The sequence below is a fragment of the Chrysemys picta genome, chromosome 2 (assembly GCF_011386835.1).
Source record: "Chrysemys picta bellii isolate R12L10 chromosome 2, ASM1138683v2, whole genome shotgun sequence".
Taxonomy (NCBI): Eukaryota; Metazoa; Chordata; order Testudines; family Emydidae; genus Chrysemys; species Chrysemys picta.
The window spans coordinates 124,061,480-124,087,148 of NC_088792.1; positions in this window are offsets into that span (position 1 = coordinate 124,061,480).

Here is a 25,669-nt window from a genome sequence, read left to right on the forward strand (position 1 = left end):
AAGGTAAGTGTGGGCACCTTACTGAATGAGGGAGGCAACCTAGTGACAGAGGATGTGGAAAAAGCTAATGTACTCAATGCTTTTTTTTTGCCTCTGTCTTCACAAACAAGGTCAGCTCCCAGACTGCTGCACTGGGCAGCACAGCATGGGGAGGAGATGACCAGCCCTCTGAGGAGAAAGAAGTGGTTCGGGACTATTTAGAAAAACTGGATGAGCACAAGTCCATGGGGCTGGATGCGCTGCATCCGAGGGTTCTAAAGGAGTTGGCAGATGTGATTGCAGAGCCATTGGCCATTATCTTTGAAAAATCCTGGTGATCGGGGGAGGTCCGCGATGACTGGAAAAAGGCTAATGTAGTGCCCATCTTTTAAAAAGGGAAGAAGGAGGATCCGGGGAATTACAGGCCAGTCAGCCTCACCTCAGTCCCTGGAAAAATCATGGAGCAGGTCCTCAAGGAATCAATTCTGAAGCACTTAGAGGAGAGGAAAGTGATCAGGAAGAGCCTGCATGGATTCACCAAGGGCAAGTCATTCATGACTAACCTAATTGCCTTCTATGAAGATATAACTGGGTCTGTGGATGAGAGGAGAGCAGTGAATGTGTTATTCCTTGACTTTAGCAAAGCTTTTGATATGGTCTCCCACAGTATTCTTGATGGCAAGTTAAAGAAGTATGGGCTGGATGAATGGACTATAAGGTGGATAGAAATCTGGCTAGATCATCAGGCTCAACGGGTAGTGATCAATGGCTCCATGTCTAGTTGACAGCCAGTATCAAGCGGAGTGCCCCAAGGGTCGGTCCTGGGGACGGTTTTGTTCAATATCTTCATTAATGATCTGGAGGATGGCGTGGACTGCACCCTCAGCAAGTTTGCAGATGACACTAAACTGGGAGGAGTGGTAGATACGCTGGAGGGTAGGGATAGGATACAGAGGGACGTAGACATATTAGAGGATTGGGCCAGAAGAAACCTGATGAGGGTCAACAAGGACAAGTGCAGAGTCCTGCACTTAGGATAGAAGAATCCCATGCACTGCTACAGACTAGGGACCGAATGGCTAGGAAGCGGTTCTGCAGAAAAGGACCTAGGGGTTACAGTGGACAAGAAGCTGGATATGAGTGTGTGCCCCTGTTGCCAAGAAGGCTAATGACATTTTGGGCTGTATAAGTAGCGGCAGTGCCAGATCGAGGGATGTGGTCATTCCCCTCTATTCGACACTGGTAAGGCCTCATCTGGAGTACTGTGTCCAGTTTTGGGCCCCACACTACAAGAAGGATGTGGCAAAATTGGAAAGAGTCCAGCGGAGGGCAACACAAATGATTAGGGGGCTGGAGCACATGACTTATGAGGAGAGGCTGAGGGAACTGGGATTGTTTAGTCTGCAGAAGAGAAGAATGAGGGGGGATTTGATAGCTGCTTTCAACTACCTGCAAGATCTAGACTGTTCTCAGTGGTAGCAGATTACAGAACAAAGAGTAATGGTCTCAAGTTGCAGTGAGGGAGGTTTAGGTTGGATATTAGGAAAAACGTTTTCACTAGGAGGGTGGTACAGCACTGGAATGGGTTACCTAGAGAGGTGGTGGAATTTCCTCCCTTAGAGGTTTTTAAGGTCAGGCTTGACAAAGCCCTGGCTGGGATGATTTAGTTGGGAATTGGTCCTGCTTTGAGCAGGGGGTTGGACTAGATGATCTCCTGAGGTCCCTTCCCTCCCTGATATTCTATGATTTAGTTTTGTTTGTGTTTAAACAAATAAAATACTCTGAAAAAATGAAGTGATGTGAATCCTGCATTCTTCCTAGGAACTGGCCAAAAGGCTTTCTGGGGCATCTGGGTCCCCAGCAGCTAGAGGAGAAGACCACAACAGCAGGAATATATATTGTCTGTAGTTCCCATTGCTGTGGGAAGTATCGGAAGAAAAATTGCCTGGGGACTTGAATATCTTGCAGATTGAGGGTCAGTGGCCCATACCACTTCCCTGCTTTTAGTCAAACCAGAAAAATAGAAGCCAGATTGCACTTCCCTACAGAGCCCTCTAGCCTTCAAGCAGAACCAGAACCCCCCAGAATTTAAAGTGGTGGCTTGCAATTTTAACACAGTTTTCAAAACACCCCAGGATCCATTGAGTGTGGGGAAAGAATCCTCCTTCCAGACAACTGCAACTAAGCTAATTTACAGCTGCCGTAGCAGCCATGGATTGCACTGGGCCTGGCTGCTACTGTGCCCGGATTAGTTCCTCAAGACCTGCTGTGTGAGTATATGGAGGGAGCCCTTGTTGAGCTAAGCTTTACAGAGGAGGCATTTAGTGGCCTTCCCAAATCCTCCCCACCTCAGGCAGTAAAACCACACAAATTGTACTTCAGGCAGAGCCCTCCATGACACAGAGGCATGAGAAAAATGTTAATGGAACAAACAAACAAATGTGCACAGACAGGGAAAATGGTATTTCCATATCAGTATGGCAGGGGATGTGCCACCACTTAAACGTTTTCTTTTGTATTCACTTTGCCAGCAGTTAGGACACAGGAGTCATTTTTGAAGGTATTTTATGGGTGTAAGCTGATGGCTGTAATTGGGTAGCTTGTTGGCTTTTGTTGAGGCAATTGAGATAACATGAGAACATGAACAGTAGCTGTCATAAGGCTTCCTCTTAAAAAAAACCCAAGAGGATTATTTTCTTTTATGAAGTTAAGCTAAAGAAATAGGTTTACACAGATTTTGAACAAATATTTTGTGATTTAAAAAAAATACCACTTACATTGCTCCTTTCAATTAGACCAATAAAGGCTCATCAAAATTTAGAAGACAGTTACCAAAGTAAAATATTTTGAGTATCATAACTGGAGAAAAGTCTATGGGAGGTAATAAGTTCATATTCTGCCAATGTTCCATAAGTAAAACTGAAAATGAAATCAGTTAGAATTTTGAAATAATAATATAATAATAGCAAATAATAATATAATTAATAGGTGAATGGGATAAAAAAAAAGAAAAGATATAAAATGAAAGTAATAAAAACAGAAAATAAATGTTTCTTAATTGTGCTGAGGACATTCTCTGTCATGGATCTCCCTTTCCAGTTTTCTCCAAATAATGTAAAACAACTGATTTGTAGCTGGCTTAGCAGATGAATCAGACAGTAAAAACAAAATGGTGCACTTTTGCCCCACAAAGTTTTGAATTGCTTTGTTGATTAAGTTATTGCTTAGTTGATTAAAACACAAAAAGTTGGAACTGGGGATGTTCCATCCTGACACTCAAGGAGAATTTGCTTCTAAAGTAGTTGCATTCATGAGCTCAAGATATTTTTTTTAACCTCCTCTTATAAATTATCAGAATTCTCTGTCTTTCTCCACTGTGTAAGGTGGGAGTTTTGCTAAGAATTAGAAAAGCATAAATACTTTGTTATTATTATTATTTTTATTACCATAGTACCTAAGACCCCTAGTCATGGACGAGGATGCGATTATTCTAGGTGCTGTACAAACACAGAAGAAAACAGTCCCTGTCCCAATGATCTTGTCTCTAATCTTATACATAGATTGTAACAAATGGGTACTGATGGACAGATAGGGGAGTACAAGAAACAGTTAGACAATATTGGTCATCATGATAAGCAGTGGCATCAGTGCACCAGGAACTATTGTCATGTTTCTTGTATGCATTTTAAGAAGAATTTGAAGGAGGATGAGGCAGCTTTGCAGACGTTTACAGGGAGCTACTCCCAAGTATGAGGGACAGTATAAGGGAAAGCACGAAGGTGCTTGTTTGAAAATTTAACAAGTGGGTGAGGCTGACATCATGGGCCAATCAGAGGCGGAAGGCAACATTTTGATAGTGAATGAGAGATAAGTAGCATGGGGCTAGGCTGTGAAGGGCCCTGAAAGTGAAGACAAGCAGCTTCTGCTTGATATAATAGAGCAGGGGGAACGAGTGGAAGGATGCAAGGAGAGGAGTGGCATGGTCAAAACAACAGGCTAGGAGAGTGATCTTCGCAGCAGCATTCTGTATCGATACTTGTGAAACAAGGTTGTAGTTGGCAAGGTCAGAGAGAAGGATGTTGCAGTAATTGAGACCTGAGATGATGAGAGTTCTAGCTGTGTGGATGGATAGGAAAAGCCATATCTTAAAGAAGTTGTGCAGAAAAAATGTGCAAGATTTAAACATAGGCTGGCTGTGAGGACCTAGAGAGAGGTCTGAGTCAAAGATGACACTCAGATTATGGGCTTGAGTGATGGGCACAATGGTGGTGTTGTCCACACTGATTGAGAAAGGAGGTGTATGTGGGGGGAGGACGGGTTGGGGAAATATTATGAATTCAGTTTTAGCCATATTAAGCTTACTTGGCAGCTAGACACCCACAAAGAGATGTCAGAGAGACAGGCTGAGATTTTACTTTGGACAGAAGGAGGTAGGTCTGGAGTACAGAGGTAGATCTATGAGTCATCAGCAAATACTAGTGCTCATTGGTGGTAAGAAGTGGGGCCAGTAACAATGGACCTGTTTTTGCAGTTTGATTTTGGTCTTGCTATTTAACAACTATACAAATCGTTTAGCTCTTACATTGTAAAACAGCTTAAGACAAATTCTGTTCCCATTATAGTCAATGAAAGAGTTGCTTTTTACCTGAATTCATGGAGCAGTTAACTTCCTCCTCCTGCCCTAAACCTACCTCTCCTGTCCTGTGGCCTCCCGCTTCCCGCAGCTCCCATTGGGCGGGAACGGCGAACCGCCTCCACTGGGAGCTGCGGGGGGAGAGGGGGGCTATGCCTGCAGATGATCAATGTAAACAAAATGTCTTGCGGCCTGCCAGCGGATTACCCTTTTTTTCACACACACAAAAATTAATGTTAAAAAGTTGCATTATTAAAGTCGCAAAGTCAAGCACGCAAAGCTTAGGAAATGCCAGAGTTAAGGTTGTTTGTGCAACCTTAATTCAGCCTCTTTGTGCATATGCATCATGATAAAGTGTTTAATTACAAGATCACATACTATTTCTTTCACAAGACCTCCGCCTCATTCAGTGCACAGAATGTATGGTGCTCACTCAATGAGCAGCTATTCAATATTTTGTTTTATCCTTATTGTTCAATGTATGTCTCTAAACCTTATTTACTGCACACTATTCTGAAGACAGAATTATTAATTTCTTCATGGATTTTTCTATGGAGCTCATCACTATAGTATCTGAATGCTTCACAGATATTAAGGAATTTATTTTTATAACACCCCTGAGGTGAGGAAGTGGCATTATCCCCATTTTACAGATTGGAAAATGAGGCACAGAGAGATTAAAGTAAAAAGCATCTACTAATTTTGGGTATCAGTTTGAGACAACTAGGACATGATTTTTCAGAGTACTTGGCATTATATACAACAGATGTCAGCAATCTTTGGCACGCAGCCCATCAGGGTAATCTGCTGGTGGACCGCAAGACATTTTGTTTACATTGATCATCCGCAGGCATGGCCCCCCACAGATCCCAGTGGCTGCAGTTCGCCGTTCCTGGCCAACGGGAGCTGCTGGAAGCGGTGGGCTGCAGGACAGGAGAGGTAGGTTTGGAGAAGGAGGAAGTTAACTGCTCCGCAAATTCAGAGAAGTGAGGAATACAGGATAAGATAAAGGGTTGGAGTGAAGATCAGTGTGACATTATACCCCATTTTCTTCATGGAAATATGCTTATGATATGGATATGGCATCACTAAGATATATTTTATGCAAGATGGGTCTTGTAAGGTATCATTGGAAAGGCTATAATTTACTAAAGGTGATTATCCAATTTGTATGCATGTATCATTTCTGTATCTGGAGATAGGAATATTAAGTATGTAACAATTACAACTGTGTTTTCACCTGGAAAACAACCAACAGACTGTAGGCAAAGAGCCTGGATAAGCCATTAAGAAGAACAATAGAATTTTGAAAATGCTAATCTCACTCCTTCCTGGGAAGTTTATGGGTATGCTGCATTGACACTGCAGGGTCAGGTGACTGTCACCTGGTCCTGGACAATGTCTTAACTTGCTGGTACTTTTCCGCTGTAGGGGTATGGGGATCAAAGAAAGGATTCCCACCTTAGGTAAAATCCTTTTTAAGGCTGGGGAGGGGGTTAATCTTGGCTCTTCTCCATTGCCTTCTCGCCCAAGAAGAAAGACTGCTAAAAGCACCTGAAGAGACAAAGGAACTAAGCTGAGGGAATGGCGAGGGCTGAATCCAGACTGAGTCAGGGGTCCAGTCTGTAAGGAGAAATAAATGGAACTTTAAGCTACAGAAACTCTGCAACTTGCCTAAAACAACATTTTGGGTCAGAAATTACATTTTGTAACCTGTTTCTTGAGTGTTTTAAGCTTAGTTTGCGTGTTTTTGTTTTATTTGCTCAGTAATCTGCTTTGTTCTGTTAGCTATCCCTTATAATCACTTAAAATTCACCTTTTGTAGTTAATAAATTTATTTCTTGTTTATTTCAAAACCCAGTTTGTGTAATTCATATCTGGGATGGGGCCAAAAATCTGTGGATATCTCTCTTCACATTAAGAAGAACAGGAGTACTTGTGGCACCTTAGAGACTAACAAATTTATTAGAGCATAAGCTTTCGTGGACTACAGCCCACTTCTTCGGATGCATATAGAATGGAACATATATTGAGGAGATATATATACACATATACAGAGAGCATAAACAGGTGGGAGTTGTCTTACCAACTCCTGAAAGATGATCCTTTACTCTCACAGATCTTGGGAGACAGACCTGTCCTCGCTTACAGACAACCCCCCAACCTAAAGCAAATACTCACCAGCAACCACACATCACTGAACAAAACCACTAACCCAGGAACCTATCCTTGTAACAAACCCCGATGCCAACTCTGTCCACATATCTATTCAAGTGACATCATCATAGGACCTAATCACATCAGCCATACCATCAGGGGCTCGTTCACCTGCACATCTACCAATGTGATATATGCCATCATGTGCCAGCAATGCCCCTCTGCCATGTACATTGGCCAAACCGGACAGTCTCTACGCAAAAGAATTAATGGACACAAATCTAACATCAGGAATCAAAATACTCAAAAACCAGTGGGAGAACACTTTAACCTGTCTGGTCATTCAGTGACAGACCTGCGGGTGGCTATATTACAACAGAAAAACTTCAAAAACAGACTCCAACGAGAGACTGCTGAGCTAGAATTGATATGCAAACTAGACACAATCAACTCCGGTTTGAATAAGGACTGGGAATGGCTGAGCCATTACAAACATTGAATCTATCTCCCCTTGTAAGTATTCTCACACTTCTTATCAAACTGTCTGTACTGGGCTAGCTTGATTATCACTTCAAAAGTTTTTTTTTTTCCTCTTAATTAATTGGCCTCTCAGAGTTGGTAAGACAACTCCCACCTGTTTATGCTCTCTGTATGTGTGTATATATATCTCCTCAATATATGTTCCATTCTATATGCATCCGAAGAAGTGGGCTGTAGTCCACGAAAGCTTATGCTCTAATAAATTTGTTAGTCTCTAAGGTGCCACAAGTCCTCCTGTTCTTCTTTTTGCGGATACAGACTAACACGGCTGCTACTCTGAAACATCTCTTCACATTGAGGGAGAGGGCAGATTTTTATGAGCTTGCACTGTGCAGATCTTTCTATACAGCACAAGACAATATTATTTTAGGTTTATACCCCAAAAGAGGTGTGCATGTGAGTGCTGGCCATTCTCCTAGGTAAGTCTTCCCACACAGAGCTGATTTCAATCTATGTCTGCAGCTGGGTGGGCCTTTATTTGTGTGCATGTGCTAGAGAAGGCTTGAGGGCCTGGCACAGCATAGACAGGGTGAGGAAGCCCAGGCTGGTGGAACGGGCAGGCTCAGTGAGACTCCAGCACATTAGTTGGCATCCTGGATGAGCATCCAACCCGTCACAATAGGAACCCCTGGGGATGGGGGACAGGGCAGGAGTCAAGTCAGCAGAAGAGAGAGGAGAATAGGAATATGGGGGCGGAGGGGCAGGGAGATAGGAGTGGAGACAGGAATAGGGGCAGGAGTTGGGGATAAGAGCTGAAAGATAGAAGGAGATGCTGAGGTAGAAAGGCTGTAACCACTAGAAATCACATCCCTCAGAAGCTGGAATAGAACCCAGGATTCCTGAATTTCAACATTCCTTCCTCTCTAGCAAATAGCTGTGAAACTCCTTGCAAAATGTGTCCCAGCCCCAGTCCCAGATGCCCATAGATCTGCTCCCATTACTGTGTTAGCTCAAGCGAGGGAGGACTGTAATGTGGATCTAAAGATCCCAACTCTACTGATGACTCATGTGGGTTCAGTATAGTTCTACATGATGATAATTTTTGTTTTGTCAATTTTTAAGTCATTCAATAGTAGAGAATTCCATTAAAAAAACTGTTAAAATAACATTGTTGGCAAAGTCAAGTACTCAAGTATTAGGAAAGAATAGATAGAAAGCTGGCTAGATCGTCGGGCTCAACGGGTAGTGATCAATGGCTCCATGTCTAGTTGGCAGCCGGTTTCAAGTGGAGTGCCCAAGGGTCGGTCCTGGGGCCGGTTTTGTTTAATATCTTTATTAATGATCTGGAGAATGGTGTGGACTGCACTCTCAGCAAGTTTGCAGATGACACTAAACTAGGAGGCGTGGTAGATACACTAGAGGGTAGGGATCGGATACAGAGGGACCTAGACAAATTAGAGGATTGGGCAGAAAAAAACCTGATGAGGTTCAACAAGGACAAGTGCAGAGTCCTGCACTTAGGACGGAAGAATCCCATGCACTGCTACAGACTAGGGACCGAATGGCTAGGTAGCAGTTCTGCTGAAAAGGACCTAGGGGTCACAGTGGACGAGAAGCTGGATATGAGTCAACAGTGTGCTCTTGTTGCCAAGAAGACTAACGGCATTTTGGGCTGTATAAGTAGGGGCATTGCCAGCAGATCGAGGAACGTGATCGTTCCCCTTTATTCGACATTGGTGAGGCCTCATCTGGAATACTGTGTCCAGTTTTGGGCCCCACACTACAAGAAGGATGTGGAAAAATTGGAAAGAGTCCAGCGGAGGGCAACAAAAATGATTAGGGGTCTGGAGCACATGACTTATGAGGAGAGGCTGAGAGAACTGGGATTGTTTAGTCTCCAGAAGAGAAGAATGAGGGGGGATTTGATAGCAGCCTTCAACTACCTGAAGGGGGGTTCCAAAGAGGATGGAGCTCGGCTGTTCTCAGTGGTGGCAGATGACAGAACAAGGAGCAATAGTCTCAAGTTGCGGTGGGGGAGGTCCAGGTTGGATATCAGGAAAAACTATTTCACTAGGAGGGTGGTGAAACACTGGAATGCATTACCTCGGGAGGTTGTGGAGTCTCCTTCCTTGGAGGTTTTTAAGGCCCGGCTTGACAAAGCCCTGGCTGGGATGATTTAGCTGGGAATTGGTCCTGCTTTGAGCAGGGGGTTGGACTAGATGACCTCTTGAGGTCCCTTCCAACTCTGATATTCTATGATTCTATGATTCTATGAAATACCAGAATTAAGCTTTCCTTTGCAACCTTACTTCAGAGCCCTTGTTTGTATGCATTATGATAGTCTTTGGTTACATGATCACATACTATTTTCTCCACAAAGCCCCTAATATTTCTAAAAAAAAAGAGGAAAAATGGTTTCAGTAAAAATTAGATGCATTTTTATTGACATTCCACAAGAGCTGCTGGTGTCTGGTACAATGTATGCAGACATAAAAATAAGAAATCCCCCCTAAATAAATCTGATATCTGGTAAATTGTTCTGAATGCCCATTTTCTCCTCTGATATTTGTGATGCAGTAACCTTGGCCTCCTGAAAAGGCAGTAGTAGGCCAAATAGACAATATATAAAGCAATTATAGATCTGTGATGCCACTAATTACTGGCTAGCTAGTCATTTTATGATATATCTCAGAGGACATGGACATGGCTAGTTGCAAGAGGACATCTCAATCCCAAGTTAATACCTCAGCTAATAATGTTTTAAAAATTGGTTACGGTCATGCTTGCCATTTTACACAAATAGTCACAAGTGTAAAAGGGCTTTTGGGTTACAATTTAGAGATCTGAAAGTTAACACATACCAAAATCCTGCCAATCCTGCCAGTCACATTTTTCTTTCTCTATCTAGATGTGGGATTTATTCCAGACAGAGGCCCAGGGAGTCCTATGGCAATCCATCTTAGGGTAATTATGTGAGCATTGCCATATAAAATCTGATGCCCGGAGGGCAGTGCATGCTTCCAATTTATTTGTAAAATTATCTTAAACACCTCATCAAGCCAAATCACATCCCAGTCCCATCAGTGCTTCTTCTAAGATGTGCCAGATAGGTTTATGTGCTGGGTGGAAAAGTGTGGTTTAGTTGATATTAAGGATAACATTTAGATTTCTGATAAATGCTATGGACCTCTTCATTCATTCATTTTGACATTTACAAAAGATTCCCTTAAACAATCTTAGTGCATATGAAATATGAAGGGAAAAAAAACCACAAAACTTGTTGACAAATAAGCTCTATAGTCTAGAAAAAAGTGTGATTTTTTTTCAATTACTCCTTTAGTCAAAAGTCTGAATAAAGACAAGATATAAAGCCTTGAAGTTCAAGTATCCGAACAATAAAGGAAGGAAATTCCAAAGCTGAAGGCCTTCCATGATGTCTACGCCCTATTCAAATCTAGGGACACAGTAAAACAGCCCAGAAGCTGACATCAACTGCCTTCACAATCCATGAGGAAAAAGCATTTTTTTAGGTTCCTACAATCCAAACCTCATAGGGCTTTACAGATCAGTATCAAAACATTGAATTTCACATATAAATGAATATGAAATCAATGTTGTCTTTGGAGAATCGGTGTAATATAGTCCATATATATAACAGCAGTCAGCTACATTCTACACCAGCCGTAGATTTTGAGTTGACTTAAAAAATAATCCAATACAGAGTATAGTGCAGGAATCCAAGCTGCATGTGACAAGGTCCATGGTCATGGGTCACCAGTGTGGTTAGATGTTGATAGATGTTTGGCTGTGTGTGTGTGTTCCCTCTGTGTGCCGCCCCAGCCCTGCACAGACAGCTGGCATGGCAGACCACGAGCAAACCACCCAACGACTGCAAGCCCGTTAAGGGATGAAGGCACCCAGCCAGGTTTATTGTCGACAAAGCTTGTTACTAGTATTTCGCAGACTCTACCGGACCACTAATACAAGTATGCCCCTAATAATGGACCAGCTCAGTGAAAGGCGGGACTTTCTGTTCCTCCCCAAAGCCAGATGAAGGTAATCCCTCTGAGCTACATCTTTATACCCCGATACAAACAAGTTAGTACTGCCCCTTTGACATAGTTAATTACTGCCCCCGACATTGCTAGTTATCACCCATCATTTTATACATGTTGGTTCAATTAAAACATTTTTATTACATACTGTCATTCTGACCTTATCTTTTATGAGGAGTCAGTGTGTTCCTGTTATCCTTGGGTAATATTTTTGTACCATCTTTGATATTGGGATGTTTTGATACCACTTTATATGTGTTTGCGTGAGCACTTTGTGTCTAGCACTTCTTAGGAATGTGTATATCTGCAATATCAGCCCTGTTCTTGCCAAATTTTGGAAGCAGGTCCTGCCTCATACCAGGCCTTTGATACAAGGGCTTGTCTCAGTTTCTTTTTGTACTACAGGAGGCAATAGCCAAACCCAGAGGAGAAAAAGTGCTTGTAGCTATTGTTGCCACCTGGAATCTCAGAGAAATAGAGGATGCAAAAACAGCCCCAAATTAGACAATTATTATTAGTAGTAGTATTGTTGTTGTTTTGTTATTGTTCTTAAGATTTCATTTTCCGCCTCCGATTGTCCCATGATACCAGCTTTCATAGTCCACTTGTTAAATTTCCAAGTAGAGATGAAGGATAGGGGATGGGAAGCAAGAGGAAAAAAAAGTGAAAACATCATAATTAGTAATCATTGTTTTAGTTCTGTGATTTTGTTTAATTTGTTTTTAAAGTTCTCTTTCACAAGTGGAGCTATACCCCTTCATTAACAGAGATACCACAGGCTAATTTTTTGCATACATTTGCACTATATGGATGTTTTTGCAATGAAACAACCACCTATGTGTTGGGGGAGGAGTGGAGACTAGGGCCCAGATCCAAAAAGGTACTTTGGTGCCTAAACCCCAGTTTTAGGCCCCATTGCGATCCATAAAACCCCGGCTTGGCTGCCACTGTACTCTGTAGGTGCCTAAACTAACTTGGCACCTAAATTTTTAAGGTAAAAGCTCCCTAAGTACCTAAGTTTCTGCCTCTGGGCAAACACAATGCTTCCTCATTCTAGCAGTTCAGACACCTATCTTATACCTAAGCCCCAGAGTGATCCACGAACCAGTGGAAGATCGGCACTCCTCCACTTATCTTCCCTAGGAGCCAATTTAGTAGGTGTCCTCTCAGAACATCTACCTAATCAGTTCCCATTTAAAATATGGCCAGAGGAGGAGGAGTCCACCTTATAACTTTTTGCCCAGTGGTTAGAACACTGTCAAAGATTTGAAGAGGAGTCTCCCCCTACTCAGAAGACTGCCCTAACCACTGGGCTGAGTTCTGTCCTCCAGTGTCTCTCCACCCTATGCACTCCTTGTTATTTACTCTGACAACCTTAATAAATTCCATATCCATCCTCACAGAAGTAACCAGGTGACCTGTCAGTACCTCAGGGACTTCTGTATTAAGGACAGCTGCATTAACATGGGTTGGATAGGCTTAGTTTCTTCTAGCTCAGGTCACTGATTTCTCAGGTGCTCAGTAGAGATACACTGGAAACACCTTCTTGGACCCTCCTCATTCATGGGAGGTTTGTGATGGGGATTTCCAGAAGAGGAACTATTCGGAGGGGATCCCCCCTTTACACTGGATTTGTACCCTTCCTTCTGTGGTTTGAGCTCATTGGACATCTGGGCTTGCACACAGTGGCCATTTCTTGCACAGATTTTAAGCTTTATCCTATAGGCTATTCCTAATATCTTCAGTGCATATACTTAGGAAATGTTGTTGAGCAAAAGATTAAACAATTGGTTATAATCCTCAGCCCCCTTTCCTTTACCATTTTTTCATTAGGTCACCCAACTTATCAGGGCCGGGTTAACATTTTGTGGGACCGGCACCAAACATATTTGTGGGCCCCCATGGGGCAAGGTGCAGGGGGACAGGATGATCAGCCTCCAGGATGAAGGGTGGGTTGGGGACAATGAGGCACAGCATGGTGGGAGCAGCCCTGCTCCACGCAGCCCAGCAGGAGGGCACTGTTTACAAACCTGCAGCTGCCAGCTGCACACTGGCCTGCCCAGCCCTATGCTGCCAGCATGCCCCTTCCCCTTGAGAGCAGGCCTGCCCCACACCGCCCCCCTGCCCAGTGTCCCACCCTTATGCCCAGCCCACACCCCTCCTAGAGACCTTCCCCACTGGCATCCCAGGTATTTGGGGCTCAGCGGGGGGAGGGGGGAGGGTGTTCTAGGTGCAGTGGAGGTAGGGTTCATTTGGCTGGGAGTCCAGGTGCAGGTGGTTGGGGCTCAGTGGGGAGGGTGTCTGGGGGAGCTCATCAATGGGCCTGCTTAACAGGGGAGTCCCAGCTTCTGACAAGGGGATGCTGCATGCTGGGCTTCAGCTTGCCCCCTGCCCCCACTTCCCTCATCCCCTTCTCTTCCCCATCCCATGCCCCTTCCCCACCACTCCATTCTTCCTCATCCCATCCCCTTCCTTCCTTCCCCACTGTTTCTTTCCCCTAGCCCCCACTTCCCCCTGCCCCCGCTTCTCCATCCCCTTCTCTTCCCCATCCCATGCCCCTTACCCACTGCTCCATCTCCTCCCCTCCCCATCCCACCCCCTTCCTTTACCACTGCCTCTTTCCCCCTAGTCCCAGCCTGCCTCTGCCCTTCCCCACAATGGTCACTCACTGTTGTACAGAAAACAGGGTGGCTCCCAGCACACAGAAGGGGAGCTCAACCAGCAATAGGACCCAGAAAGTGGCATCTTCTGAGCAGCTCCCTCTTTTTTCAGCCGGGCAGCTCTGCGCTTGCAGAAATGTGGGGAGGCAGTGGCATGTGACTCTGTGTGCCCCCACGCCTCGCCTCTCTTTGGGGGCACTGCCTGCAAACTAAGCCCAGGGGCGTTCTCAGCTGCCACACCCCTCCCTTTGCTTCTCGGTCACTTTTGATAGGGAAGCAAAGAAATCTGCAGGGAATCTACTTTCATTCCCCCAGGAGTACCCGACACAGAACCACTACTGCCCAGTGTCCCCCGCCCCCAGGCCCTCCAGAGACCCACTCCCCCACACCCTTCCCGCCCCCCAGCAACACTCACCGACCTGCTGGCAGTGACTATGTCTATGCATGGGCTGAGCCTGCAGCTGGAGGCTGGAGCCGGTCAGGGATCCCTCTGACCCCTCAGAAGCGGCACAACCAGCCAGGACAGAGCAGAAGCCCAATCTGCCCCGGCCAGGCTCCCTCAGGACCCACATACCTGGAGGGGCCCAGCCCACCACTCACACCCCAGGGCAGGGGTGGACAAGCTTTTTGGCCCGAAGGCCACATCTGGGTGGGGAAATTGCATACAGGGCCATGAATGTAGGGCTGGAGCGGTTGGTGGGGCCACGTCCAGGCAGAACCCACGCAGAGCGGGTTGGAGAGGTGTGGCCACAGTCCGGATACTGGGGCCCCTTCTGATTGTGGGCCACTGGCGCCATGGTAAACCCGGTACTGCAACTTATAGACCTATTCACTATGACTCATGCCAGAGCTTTTCTTGTGTTTTCTAAATTTGAACCTATACTCTTCGGGAGCAATTGGAAACTATTGTAAAACAGCTTTCTGAAATTCAGAATACATCAAAGATTCCTAAATTGGCATTTGATTAAACACTTTCAAAGCATTACTAGACAGTTTTGCAATCAGTGTGTGGACTTTTTTATCCTCAGGAATATTATGAACCTCACATAGTATTTCAAAAGTGGTAAGGTATTCTTCAGTGCAGTCTGATCTGTTGTATTCAGGACACAACTTGTTCAAGCTGAGAGTTCCTTGAGTGGAGGGAGAAATTGGTGACTCTGGGATCTGTCCATGTTTTTCCATCATGTCCTGTTTATATTTCCTCTCCTCCTTTTCTTGTGTGTCTTTCTCTTTCAGCTCCATAGCTGTCTTGTGGGCAGATATTTCTCTCTCTTCTTTTAGCTTCTCAGCTTCCAGGGCTCACTGGAGGACTATTTCTGGTTCTTTAAGCTCTCTGGCTTGCTGATGTGCAGCCTTCTGCTCCTTGATCCTCATGTCTGCTTGCCACCTTTGGCATTCACGTTCTCTGTCTCTTTCATCTTTCTCTAATCTGCCAATTCTAGATTTGCAGTTGTTTTGATGGTGCTCATTTTTATTCGTTACTCTTTCTATTTCCCTTACCCAAAATAAACAATCAGAAAACAACAAACTGTAGCCTTGCTTTGACTGTTTCCAGCCACCACACTCATGACTCACTTCAAATTGCTATATCAGTGCTTAAAGTGTAAACCTCACTTTCAAATAAGCTTTGCATAAACCCTAGTTCACTGTGCCACTGTGACATACCAGGGTATAATCCGGACTAATGAGCAGCTGTGTAACCCCTGTCCTTTTACTGGGGTGCTCTTTACAGTGCTTTGCTGCTGTAGCCTCCACCCTCGACTGCTCACAAACATCCTCCAGTATGTAAGTCACCAGCTATGTCTCTGTATGTGCTGCAGCCAGTTAGCCCTTACCATACATTAGTCCTTACCACACTTGCTTATACTGCAGGGTGACCCCCAACACAGCCCCAGTCCCCAATCTTCCCCCAGAAACATTTGTACTGTACAGCCCTGCCCTCTCCTGGACACTACAAGTTTATGTAAAGTCTATTATTTCTTTAAAAGTAATACTGTGCACACAACTTGTCAGCTGAAATGAAGTTTACCAGACCCTTCAATTTAAACAAACTGTATTGGATAAAACAATAAAACATATTTATTAACTACAAAGAGATAGATTTTCAGTGAGTACAAGTAATGAGGCATAAGAGTCAGAAATGGTTACAAGAAAATAAAGTTAAAACAATACAGGTGCCTAACTTAACAAACTTATAAGATTGAAGCAACATTTCTCACCATTTGTTTTCAGCAGTCTTAATGACCAAACTTTTTAGCTCTGAACCCCAGAATCTGTTGCTTTGGGTGCAGAAAATCAATGGGCAGGGACAGAGAGAGGGTGGTGTCTTGAGGTGTTTGTCCCTCCTTTTAATAGTGTCAGTCCCCTTCTTTCCAGCTGAGATTCAGGAGACAAAGTCTCTAGAGAAGGATGTCCCCTGCTGTTTTTTCTCACTGTTTGAGCTTCCTTTGCTTCCCTTTCCTTCTTGATGACCGTTTACTGCTTAAATGCAAATTAAGCAGAGCACACATTCCTTTGTTTAGAACAGACCTGTTTGTCAACTTCAACAGCACAGATTGAGGAGATCATCTAATAACCTGGTGCAAATCCTTGAGACTGAGTCTCCCACATCCCAGGTGAGCACTTGAACAACTGGGCAAAAATTATAAGGAGGGCAGCAACAGCAGCATAGACACCACCCATGTTACAAGGAGTGAGAAAGATGCCTCCCTCATTCTCATAAGAAACAACTTCGGTTCTTAAGCTGCCTGACTCCAAGAGAACATTCCTGTCTTTGAATCTCAAGAAGAGATAGGTGCCTCCCTGAAGCCTGGACTTGGGGTTCTAATTCTGTGAGTGATGAAGGGCTTAGGCATCTCCCATTGTCTAATTTAGGCAGCTCCCTACCTATTGTGCTGGCTTTTATGGATCTCATTCTTAGGGACCTGTCTCTCCCCATTCATTATATAGGGAGCCTATGTGCCTAACTCCAGCTTTGTGGATCCCAGTGTTATCCCAGTAATTCACTAGGTGACTATAAATTAGGCATTGCAATACCTTAGTCCCTTTGTTGATCCCCTAGAACCTTCCGAACCAGAGGTTCTCAAACTGGGGGTCGGGACCCTTCAGGGGATTGTGAGGTTATTATATGGGGGGTCGCAAGCTGTCAGTCTCCACCCCAAATCCCGCTTTGCCTCCAGCATTTATAATGGTGTTAAATATATAAAAAAGTGTTTTTAATTTGTAAGGAGGGTCGTACTCAGAGGCTTGCTATGTGAAAGGGGTCACCAGTACAAAAGTTGGAGAACCACTGTTCTGAATTCTACAAGAGAGATCTACCAGAACAGATGAGTGACATGCCAACACTGCCTTTCAGGAACTCCAAGATGAAAACAGAAAGCTCATGACTCCACCATCCTACTCCCAACTCTGGCAGCAATACAAGGGAGCAGGAGACCTCCCAGTATCTGGGGGGTGGGAGACAGGCCGGTGCCACCTCTTTCAATCAGTCCCCAACACCCATTACATGGTTGCATAAGCCCATCCCCAGTCTTTAATATCACTGACCATGACCCATTCCAGCTCATGGCAAGCCCCAGGATTGGGGAATGCAAAGGTAGCATATGGACATCTTCCAGCTTCCACCCATTAGTGCAGCAACATGCACAGCTCAGCTAGATCTGGGCCAATATAAAAAAAGTCCAAGTAAAAAATAAAGATGGTCAACATTTTTTGGACAAAAGTTGTTTATTCAAAAAAATAACTTTTTGGTCAAAAATGAATAATGTTGTGGAAAATGGTTGACTTTATCAAAATTATCTGTTTTTCATATTTTCCACCTTTTATTGAAATCTTTAACAATTTTTTTTATTTAAATCATTTTTGAAATTGCCATCTGCATTTTGTATTTATCAAAATCTGTATTTCTTCTGGAAACCAGTTTTTTTAGTAAATAAAATTACAAAATTATTTCAATAAAAAATTGGGTAAAAATGCTGATACCAAACAGCAAAGAAAATTTCACACACACAAACAACAAAAGAAAATGGACCCATTTTGCACCATGTGGAATGAAAATAACTGACATTTTGATTTGTTTCACGTAATCATTTTTCTCTTTTTTACCAGCTATAGTAAGCAAAGGAAAAATAGAAAAAAACGTGATGTGCTGCTATTGAGAATGAGAACTTTTCAAAATTATTATAAAATATGGTTTTACTGTAATAAATAATACAACAACTGAAACAAAGAACAGTCATTTCCCCCTATTCTTTTTAAGGCAGCATTAAAAACAGCACTGTTCCTTTTACTGCCTAGGGCCTTGATCCTGCAAAGACTCACTCACATATTTAGTTTCATTCACTTAAGTGGGACTACTCACAGTACATAAAGTTAAGCACATATGCAAGTCTTTGCAGGATGAGGGCTTAATAGCTTCTATAGCTTCATAGCTTCTACATCTTTATACACTGCTACCTTTATCACATCTGGGCTTCATGTGTGCAAATCTCACTTATAAACAAGGCCGACGAGAGGGGTGGGAAGCCGGTACAAATTACCAGGGCCCGGCAGTCCGGAACGGGGCCCAGGGCCCAGCTTCCCCCACTTCCCCCCTCTCGTCAGCCCTGTTTAGCTGGTCCGCACTTACTGGGGGACTCAAAAAAATTCTGAGCCCAGATTCCCCCCCTCTCGTCATCCCTGTTTAGCCAGTCTGCCCTTGCTGGGGGGCCCGAAAATTTTTTTTCACCGGGGCCCGAACCCGCTCTCGGTGGCCCTGCTTATAAACTCCATGCTTCATTCTTTTAAAGGTGAGCCCCTGCATAATATTTTACATAGTTTACCTATATTTTCTTCTGTTAAAATCCTGGAAATTTCTTGTCAGTCCCTGGAAATTTACATTGATAATGGTCTGTTTATGTTAAGTGAGTGATCTTGAACTTCAGGGGTTCATCTTGGCAATAAGATAAGCAGTTGTTTTTCTCAGTGGGAAAACTGAATGGTGGATCAGTTTGTTCTGTAATTGCAAACTGCCATTCACATGCAGGATTCCCTGGTTTTCAAATAAACAAACACTTTGTCATGTGTTTTGTTGATCCTTTTTTGAAACCTCCTAATTATGTCAGAAGAGGGAGCAAAACACATCTCTGAATCTCTTATGCATAGAAGATGTGGAACTGAGAGGGGGGGAAACAGTTGCAACATGGTGCTAAGGCCTTCTTCATAAACAAGAAAGGTTTTTGAAGTTGTCTTGTTTGTAATACACATCCATTTTAACATGAATATATCTGCTCAACATAGCCTAGATAATAATAATTATTGTTGTTTTAATGAGAAAACATACCTGTAGTTTGCTGTGTAAACCATAAGCCAGTAAGTTCCATGTTCAAATTCCCACAGTGCAAGTTTTTACACAATATTCTGTCAGATACTGAGACAAGATAATTATAACTCTGAGAAGGCATGAACCCTGTGTGCAAACCAGTTATTAGAAGACTTGTAATTGGTTGTCATATCCACAGGTTTTAAAATTATGAGAGCCATCAGCAACTTTATGGTTTCCTTCAGGGCAGGATGCACCCTTTTAGGGGTTCATAAAACCACTTGAAATTTCACTGCAATGAAATTCTGCATATTCACATTATAATATTTACTATAAAACAGCAAACTTCTTGAGTGTTTTTTGGAGAGTGAGGTTGGGAGGGGCAGGGGATTCATTAAAATAAAAAAAACAGGATTTATTCTCTCTTTCTCTTCTCCCTCCCCCCCCCCCCAAAGTAAGGTGTATAATAAAGAATACGCCCTGAAAAACTGAGCTTTGGAGTACACCACTTAAAAGTGTTTTTGTTTTATAAAAGTAATTTACTATTTTATTTTATAAGTAATAATAAAACATGGTAGATAAATGTTAGACAAAATAATCAATTACATATAATAAAATAAAATAGATAGTAGTAATCAATTAAAAGAATGTAACTAATACAGAATACCAAATATCTCCTTCCTTACTGAATAGTGAGGAAAGTTTAACTTAGGGGCTGATCTTACCCTCACTGACGTTAGAGAAAAACTCATTGATTTCAACAGAAGTAGGTCAGGCCCTTAAACAATAATAAGTAACAATATACAGAAAAAGCAAAAATCCCATCATATTCTGAACGTAAAATGAGATTTCCTATTAAGAACTGTAACCGAGAAGGAAAGTAAGCAAAATAGGCAAAAATACCAAGTATATGCTGCAGAGTGCTTCTGACTGAACTACTTCATCTGAAAACTGAGGTGCAATAATTATGCTGATGGGTACATCAATGCAGCTGTACCAATAAGAACATAAGACCATAAGAACGGCCGTACCGGGTCAGACCAAAGGTCCATGTAGCCCAGTATCCTGTCTACCAACAGTGGCCAATGCCAGGTGCCCCAGAGGGAGTGGACCTAATAGGCAATGATCAAGTGATCTCTCTCCTGCTATCCATCTCCATCCTCTGACAAACAGAGGCTAGGGACACCATTCCTTACCCATCCTGGCTGATAGCCATTAATGGACTTAACCATCATGAATTTATCCAGTTCTCTTTTAAACGCTGTTATAGTCCTAGCCTTCACAACCTCCTCAGGTAAGGAGTTCCACAAGTTGACTGTGCGCTGCGTGAAGAAGAACTTTCTTGTATTCGTTTTAAACCTGCTGCCTATTAATTTCATTTGGTGACCCCTAGTTATTGTATTATGGGAATAAGTAAATAACTTTTCCTTATCCACTGTCTCTACATCACTCATGATTTTACATACCTCTATCATATCCCCCCTTGGTCTCCTCTTTTCTAAGCTGAAGAGTCCTAGCCTCTTTAATCTCTCCTCATATGGGACCCGTTCCAAACCCCTAATAATTTTAGTTGCCCTTTTCTGAACCTTTTCTAGTGCCAGTATATCTTTTTTTAGATGAGGAGACCACATTTGTATGCAGTACTCGAGATGTGGGTGTACCATCGATTTATGTAAGGGCAATAATATATTCTCAGTCTTGTTCTCTATCCCCTTTTTAATGATCCCTAACATCCTGTTTGCTTTTTTGACCGCCTCTGCAAACTGCGTGGACATCTTCAGAGAACTATCCACGATGACTCCAAGATCTTTTTCCTGACTTGTTGTAGCTAAATTAGCCCCCATCATATTGTATGTATAGTTGGGGTTATTTTTTCCGATGTGCATTACTTTACATTTATCCACATTAAATTTAATTTGCCATTTTGTTGCCCAGTCCTGTAGAGTAGACTTGCCCTTAGAATCCTTTATTGGCCATTGTTGATAGGCAGCAAGTCTCTGCTCTGAACATACACATATTCCATTCACAGATGATCTAAAATTTAGCGCAGTAATTCTTGAGGGGCATTGCTGGCATATGATGGCATATATAACATTGGTGGACGTGCAGGTGAATGAGCCGGTGATGTTGTAGCTGATCTGGTTAGGTCCTGTGATGGTGTTGCTGGTGTAGATATGTGGGCAGAGTTGGCATCGAGGTTTGTTGCATGGAACATGCATCACCGGCTCATTCGCCTGCACGTCTACCAATGTTATATATGCCATCATATGACAGCAATGCCCCTCTGCTATGTACATTGGCCAAACTGGACAGTCACTACGCAAGAGGATAATGGACACAAGTCAGATATCAGGAATGGCAGTATACAAAAACCTGTAGGAGAATACTTCAACCTCCCTGGCCACACAATAGCAGATGTAAAGGTAGCCATCTTACAGCAAAAAAACTTCAGGACCAGACTCCAAAGAGAAACTGCTGAGCTCCAGTTCATTTGCAAATTTGACACCATCAGATCAGGATTAAATGAAGACTGTGAATGGTTATCCAACTACAGAAGCAGTTTCTCCTTCCTTGGTGTTCACACCTCAACCGCTAGCAGAGCACCTCACCCTCCCTGATTGAACTAACCTCGTTATCTCCATACTGATTTATACCTGCCTCTGGAGATTTCCATTACTTGCATCTGAAGAAGTGAGGTTCTTACCCACGAAAGCTTATGCTCCCAATACTTCTGTTAGTCTTAAAGGTGCCACAGGACCCTCTGTTGCATTTTGTATTTAGAAGCTTTAAAACAAACGTGTTTCCAGTAGATCATGAACAATGAAGGAAACACTATGGACTGGTAGAATACTCTTCAGAATACCATGTGCAAACTTCAAGATATTCCTGGAAAATGGGGAAATTGTCCAGGTGGTTTATGGAATATTTACATGGGTCACATCTCCCTGGTAGTCTTTTGCATTTTGAAGATCTTTTGCACTTTCTGCAGGTCCAGACATTATTAAGCTTGAGACTTACATATGTTTTTGAACAATGAGTTGTGAGGGGAAGGGGAAAGTATCTCATTCACTACATTTTTATCACTTTTTGGTGAGAATTAAAAGAACACGGCTTTAGAAATTTCCTAGATTTTTTTGCCAGGAGAAATTTGCAAAGAGTAAATAAGACTTTTCAGAGACTGTGGCACTAGCTTTCTCTTGTGGTAATGGGTCAGAGGCACCAAATTTCTCATTTCCCCAGGGGTGCTCGATTCCCGCTCCACCCCAGGCCCCGCTCCCACTCCACCCCTGCTTCTCCCTGCCCCTGCTCCTTCTCCTCTCCCCCCCCCCACCCCAGCACCTCCTGCACGCCACTGAACAGCTGATCACCTGCAGGCAGGAGGCGCTGGAGGAGGAGGGGGTGAAGCTGATTGGCAGAGCTGCCGGTGGGTGCTGAGCACCCATATTTTTCCCGTGGATGCTCCATTGGCGCCTATGTTATAGGTAATTGTAAGCCTTGAGTAAATTGGTGATTTTTCTCTGAGAGTCATAAGAATATTCATTTTTACACATAAATACTAGCACAGTGAAAACAAACAAATCCTTTCACATACCTCTAGTAGTGGGAACTGTGTAGAGAAAATGGGGAAAACCACAAAATACATGGTAATGTAAATATTGTGTCATCATTACAGCATTCCCAGCTGACAGTAACTTGTTTGGCAAAGAGACGATGCTACAGATACAGAGAGAATGCTCACCAAATACTTAAGCTGCAGTTTATGATATAAACAGCAGCACCATGTAATGCACAATTGTCCCTGACTGTGTCAAAATGTCACTAGTTTCCTAGCACATGAGGCCCCTGTGCTGGCATTAGAAATAACATGTTTTTGATTTGGCCGGAGGGAGAATTGAAATGCCTCCCTAAATAGACCTTCTCACTCCTTGCCATAAATGCTATGGGACATGAGGATTAAAGCCTTTGACTGAAGGCAACATTCTTTGTAGAATTAAAAAACAGTGCTAGTATATAAGAGTGGAATGGTGTTTGGTGTTCCCAATCACAGAGTATTCGGAAGCTTGAGATTTGTAACTCCAGCTGTTCAACAAATACTAACCTGAAGAAAGCAATGTAAACATTAAATCTCAGCCAGCTGATAATTCTGTATCTTCTCACTCGGTTTCAGACATTCCAGTTTGCATCATCCTAGTTTGCTAACTACTCTTATTTGAAAAGAAATCTGAGAACAAAGAGGGGAGGAAGCCCTTAGGATGCGGAAGGTGAGAAAAACTTGCATTCTTTTTCTTAGCGTGTGACCAGGATTCATCACAAAATTTGGTCCACTGGTTGGATTATTAGCTTCCCCAGCTTGGACTGAGTACTGACAGGGAATACGACATGAATGTTGATCCATGCCCCCTCACCTGCACACTGACAGCATTTAATTCATGAACTTTTTGTTTCTTCATTAGGTCAAATATCTCAATCTTAAAGAGTGTTTTACTATGTTACTAGATGAGCTATCTTTCCATAATAGTCTCTCTCTCATACACACAGACACAGACACACACAATTCATAAGGACTAGATTCACAAAGGGACTAAGGCTAGGTCTACACTGCCCGCCTGAATCGGTGGGTAGAAATCGACCTCTCAGGGATCGATTTATCGCGTCCCAACGGGACGTGACAATCGATCCCCGAATCAACGCTCTTACTCCACCAGTGGAGGTGGGAGTAAGCGCCGTCGACGGGAAGCCGCAGAGGTCGATTTTGCTGCCGTCCCTACAGCGGGGTAAGTCGGCTGCGATACGTCGAATTCAGCTACGCTAGCTGAATTTGCGTATCTTAAATCGACCCCCCCTTTAGTGTAGACATACCCTTATTTAGGCACCTAACTGCCACCTGAGGTGAGTAAATCCCAGAATCATGTCCCACTGGGATTCACAAAAACCCTGCTCAGCTTCCCCTGAACCATTCACCTGTGAGGTGGTAGATTCCTAGGTGCCTAAACTCTTTTGGTGCCTATATTTTTGCAGCAAAACTTTCCTAAGCAGCTATGTTTCTACTTCTGGCCATATACACTGCATTCCCACGTTAGGTGCCTGGACATCTAAACCGCAGGTGCACAAAGTGCGGGAAGACACGTGTTTCTCTCCCTAAGTTGCCTGTGGGCCCAGATCCTGTTAGTGTGCTGAGAACTTGCCTACTGGATCAGGCCTATAGGTGAGCTTAGACAAAACAGCTGAGGAGGGGGAACAGGAAAAGAACCTCCCTCATAGCTTTTAGTCCAATGATTAGGATGCTCACACCCTTAGCTCATGTGAGAGACCCTTGGTTCAAGTCCTTCCTCCACTTATAGGGGAGAAAGGTTTTCAAAGGAAGTCTGTTACCTTCAAGATGTGTGTCTCCATACCACTGGGCTATGGGATAATCTGATGTGATATGCCCTCAAATCAGTTTCTTCTACTGAAGCTTTTTTTATTGTAAATAAAAAAAAGTCATTGGCACAGGGGTCTCTCTGCTGAGAGTGCTATTTAGCACCTGCTATTCACCAGGCTACTGAGTCTTTCCCATGATTGTTTATGTGCTTTTTCTCTGTCTGGTCCAATGAGTCTTTCATTTCTCTGGTGGCGTGGAAGAGAGGGGAAGGAGGAGATAGAAAAAGTCAGAGAAAGCAAACGAGAATAAGAATGACTCTGTAACCTGGTGGTTAAAGCACTTTCCTGAGAAATGAAGTATCCAATCCCTGTACTCACATGCCTTGTTTTATTTATTATCCACAGTGGAACAGTTTCTATAGGAGTGATTGAGGGGCTCTCCCACCATATTAGCCTACCCTACAGTTTTGCACTTAGAGCATTCACCTTTGAGATGGTAGATTCCTGCTCAAATCCCTTTTGACCTTTAGGCAGAGGAGGCACTTGTACCAGGGGTCTCCCAAGTCCTAGGTGAAAGAGGCATGAGGTTACATTTGGTCTCCATTGGTTTCATGGACATACATTAGAACAAGCATAAAAATATTTTCAAAGAAAAATATGTTAAATCAGAATTGCAGATAGGACCAAACAATATTTTATTTTTATATATTCACTTCAAAACCAAGTCTAAAAATCAGCAGAGACCATTTTGGATATGTCCTGTTTTGCGCTACACAGATAGAATGGACTCATATTTAAAGCAAATTAAGCTTTGGATTAGGTTTTTGGGGCTTAAAATTAAGGATAATACTAAGCATAGATACAGTATAGCTCATTACAAAAATTAACTACTGAATGCTCATACCAAACCTGTGAGTTAACTACCTAATATTATCTCCATTTAATGGATAAGGCAACTGAGACAAAATTAAGGTCCAGAGTGTACCTGGTCCTGCACTGATGTACAAGTAAGGAAAGGAGAGGTGACATGGACTCTTCTTCTTCA